Here is a 4,736-nt window from a genome sequence, read left to right as displayed (position 1 = left end):
AAACTACGCTAGGTTTTCCCAGAAAAACTATTTAAAAGCTAAGCGCAGCAAATAAGTACAAAAACGCTTTATACAAACAGTACTCGCTGCTGCTGGTGCTCTCGCTCTGGCTGTCACAAGACAACTGCTGATTCAAGTGACTAGTGGCTAACGGCCGCGAAACAAACAAAAGACGGTTTTAGGGCGCTTTCTGTTCTAAACGATCAAGAAAACACTAAGAAATCTAACACGAAAACTACGTAAAGTTTTATCAAGAACTGTTAGTTACTATGCAGAGCAGATAAACACAAATAGAATCCCTTCCTTAGTGGAAGGTCGTAAACAAAATGCAAAATAAACGCTTTATACAAACAGTACTCGCTGCTGCTGGTGCTCTCGCTCTGGCTGTCACAAGACAACTGCATGCTCTGTGTTTGACTTAGAGCACTATCTATCTACGATCATTAACAGCAAACCTCTCCATACTACAGTCAGCAGAGAAGTTGCAATGCATGTGTGATGAAACATGTACATCGACTGAAAACCTGTTTCAGCACCCTCCTCTAGACAAACTAAGATCTATGCGATGTACTCCATTCCTTTTCCCCATCTTCAACATAAATCGAGTCTTCAGTTTTTTAACTACAGTGATTTTAAGTTAATGGCAGCTGTTTGTGAGGTACTGCAATCCCTGCGTATATATTTGCTTGGCAGATATTGTGCACAGAAGAGACTGTGTCTGAGAGTTAGAGCAGCATGGCATGCATTTCACATATCAAACACCACTGCTATGAGTTTGTCTCTTACCTTGTAAGAGGCACTCTCCACTGCTGATGATCATTTTGTAGGACTGAAGCGAAGATAGTATAGTTTCTGAACCATGATCGGATGTGAACAATGGGCACCATACACCTCTGGGAATCTGTAGTGTGCATGTATCTAAAGGACTCTACGTTTTTTTCTTTGGTGTAGAAGGAAGTAGTTTCATCATCTTAAAGTTGTTACCATAGTGAGTGGGATAGAAAACTCGCACTATCCTCTGTGTCCTCGGTGGCTCAGATGGACAGAGCATCTGCCATGTAAGCAGAAGATCCTGGGTTCGAGTCCCAGTCGGGGCACACATTTTCAACTGTCCCCGTTGACTTATATCAACGCCTATATGCAGCTAAGGGTAGTCATTTAATTGTAACTTCAATCTCTGTCTGTCTGGAGCTCCATCACGCATAAACACCACACATATCTTCCTCTTAACCATCTGTTATATCATCACAAAACTCTCATATCTACCATATGCATGTATATGGAGATACACTCCTGGAAATTGAAATAAGAACACCGTGAATTCATTGTCCCAGGAAGGGGAAACTTTACTGACACATTCCTGGGGTCAGATACATCACATGATCACACTGACAGAACCACAGGCACATAGACACAGGCAACAGAGCATGCACAATGTCGGCACTAGTACAGTGTATATCCACCTTTTGCAGCAATGCAGGCTGCTATTCTCCCATGGAGACGATCGTAGAGATGCTGGATGTAGTCCTGTGGAACGGCTTGCCATGCCATTTCCACCTGGCGCCTCAGTTGGACCAGCGTTCGTGCTGGACGTGCAGACCGCGTGAAACGACGCTTCATCCAGTCCCAAACATGCTCAATGGGGGACAGATCCGGAGATCTTGCTGGCCAGGGTAGTTGACTTACACCTTCTAGAGCACGTTGGGTGGCACGGGATACATGCGGACGTGCATTGTCCTGTTGGAACAGCAAGTGCCCTTGCCGGTCTAGGAATGGTACAACGATGGGTTCGATGACGGTTTGGATGTACCGTGCACTATTCAGTGTCCCCTCGACGATCACCAGTGGTGTACGGCCAATGTAGGAGATCGCTCCCCACACCATGATGCCGGGTGTTGGCCCTGTGTGCCTCGGTCGTATGCAGTCCTGATTGTGGCGCTCACCTGCACGGCGCCAAACACGCATACGACCATCATTGGCACCAAGGCAGAAGCGACTCTCATCGCTGAAGACGACACGTCTCCATTCGTCCCTCCATTCACGCCTGTCGCGACACCACTGGAGGCGGGCTGCACGATGTTGGGGCGTGAGCGGAAGACGGCCTAACGGTGTGCGGGACCGTAGCCCAGCTTCATGGAGACGGTTGCGAATGGTCGTCGCCGATACCCCAGGAGCAACAGTGTCCCTAATTTGCTGGGAAGTGGCGGTGCGGTCCCCTACGACACTGCGTAGGATCCTACGGTCTTGGCGTGCATCCGTGCGTCGCTGCGGTCCGGTCCCAGGTCGACGGGCACGTGCACCTTCCGCCGACCACTGGCGACAACATCGATCTACTGTGGAGACCTCACGCCCCACGTGTTGAGCAATTCGGCGGTACGTCCACCCGGCCTCCCGCATGCCCACTATACGCCCTCGCTCAAAGTCCGTCAACTGCAGATACGGTTCACGCCCACGCTGTCGCGGCATGCTACCAGTGTTAAAGACTGCGATGGAGCTCCGTATGCCACGGCAAACTGGCTGACACTGACGGCGGCGGTGCACAAATGCTGCGCAGCTAGCGCCATTCGACGGCCAACACCGCGGTTCCTGGTGTGTCCGCTGTGCCGTGCGTGTGATCATTGCTTATACAGCCCTCTCGTAGTGTCCGGAGCAAGTATTGTGGGTCTGACACACCGGTGTCAATGTGTTCTTTTTTCCATTTCCAGGAGTGTATCTTGTGCACTTGCATGGGGCGCAATGAGTGAGATTGGGTGCAGAACAGTCTTCACTCAACAGCAGTTATGGACTCAGGTCCCTCTCTTCCTTCACAAACATGGAATGTAGTGTGTGTAGTACCCTCCTGCTTCTGGTCAGTTACAAATTAAATCAATGACAGTGTTGTAAGGAGGTTGGACAAAGACAATGTGGGGAAATCTTTCAGTCTCCTACTTTATCCTAAGAAATTGAGAATGCTCTGTGCACCCTTCATGATAAGGAAATATGGACAGTAGTAACTGTAAATTAAGCAGTATGATCGAAGTGATAGAAATATGTAGATAAACTAGGTAAAGGTATAGGGTGCCATTTGGTAAACTTTGGTGAATATGTTCAAGAATTGACAATGAATGTACATACTGCACCATTATCTACCTACATTAGGAATCTAGTATATGGTACACACGAAGTAGTGAAGGGATGGTTTAGCGCTGATACAGAAATTGGAAAGCAAGCTGTCGTGTCAATAGTCAGTGTTGAAATTACAGAAAAACTGCTGAATTGCTAAACTGATTGCCGTATTAACTGTGGTGCTTATTACAGTACATCAACCGATGTCAACAGCGTCTTTTCTATCCCATCTGCTCAATGGTACACTGTTGATTACCACATAATGAGAGACTGATACCACTTGTTTCACATGCAGAGAGTCATGATTAGAACAACACCTTTCATGGATGACCAGCAGCAAAACAGGGATCGCATGTATGACTGCAGTATGACGAATCAACCGAAATGGAGTTCCGAGACACCTGAAACTCAATCACTTTGGAAGGTGAGATTAAATGTAGAGGTGATCACCTTCAGACAAATGTTTGAAAATGCTCCACAAATCCGCAAACTCTTCCAGTCTCCATATTTTGCGGTGTCTTCCATATTTCTGTCAATAAGAAACACCACCTCTGTCTTTTATTTCAACCATGCTGTGTGTTGTGAGAGCAGCAGCAGCATAATTTACACCATGCATTGTCCAGCTTTCTGTAGGAGCCAGTGGATTGAAATGTGTTAATGACAGTTTAGCACCTGACACAGACCTCTAATCACGGCAAAAATTGCAAAACGTTTATCTGTGTACACAGCTGTAGTCATACACTACTTGGATCTGTTACAGCAGAAAGGAACTGTTTCTAACAACAACACAGGGACTCCCTCTTGCGACTGATAGTCTGTGGGATAAGGTCCTCCTACAGTACAGATGATGAAATTTCACATTGAGAGGTCCCGAGTTCGAATCTTGGTCCGGCACACAGTTTTAATCTGCCAGGAAGTTTCATATCAGCACACACTCCGCTGCAAAGTGAAAATCTCATTCTGGAAACATCCCCCAGGCTGTGGCTAAGCCATGTCTCCGCAATATCCTTTCTTTCAGGAGAGCTAGTTCTGCAGGGTTCGCAGGGCAGCTTCTGTAAAGTTTGGAAGGTAGGAGACGAGATACTGGCAGAAGTAAAGCTGTGAGGAAGGGGTGTGAGTCGTGCTTGGGTAGCTCAGTCGGTAGAGCACTTGCCCGCGAAAGGCAAAGGTCCCGAGTTCGAATCTGTGTCTGGCACACAGTTTCAATCTGCCAGGAAGTTTCAAAAAAAGAAAAAAAATGGTTCAAATGGCTCTGAGCACTATGAGACTTAACATCTGAGGTCATCAGTCCCCTAGAACTTAGAACTACTTAAACCTAACTAATCTAAGGGCATCACACACTTTCATGCCCGAGGCAGGATTCGAACCTGCGACCGTAGCAGTTGCGCGCTTCCGGACTGAAGTGCCTAGAACCGCTCGGCCACCGTGGCCGGCAGGAAGTTTCAAATTTCACATTGGTTTGCACAGGTGACTTTGATCACTGGCCACCTGCTCCAGTGGACCAATACTTGTATATTTAATTGAGATCACCACATATCATCAATGTCAACACACAGACGGTATTTGTTTCCCGATATATCGGAAGAGAGAAAAGTGGAAATATCTTATTGAGTTCCCTACTGGGTGAGATT

The 4,736-nt window shown here is 47.0% G+C and overlaps 1 non-coding gene across 1 annotated transcript; it reads left to right on the top strand.

The window, feature by feature from the left end:
* The first annotated feature begins 1,023 nt into the window (after nucleotides 1-1,023).
* On the top strand, nucleotides 1,024-1,097 carry Trnat-ugu (transfer RNA threonine (anticodon UGU)). The gene has a single exon. It is a non-coding gene; the product is annotated as a tRNA-Thr (tRNA).
* Nucleotides 1,098-4,736: the final 3,639 nt, after the last annotated feature.

This window comes from Schistocerca cancellata, chromosome 1 (assembly GCF_023864275.1).
Source record: "Schistocerca cancellata isolate TAMUIC-IGC-003103 chromosome 1, iqSchCanc2.1, whole genome shotgun sequence".
Lineage (NCBI taxonomy): Eukaryota > Metazoa > Arthropoda > Insecta > Orthoptera > Acrididae > Schistocerca > Schistocerca cancellata.
Note: the sequence above shows the minus strand (reverse complement) of the source record. Positions and strands in the feature narration are given on the sequence as shown.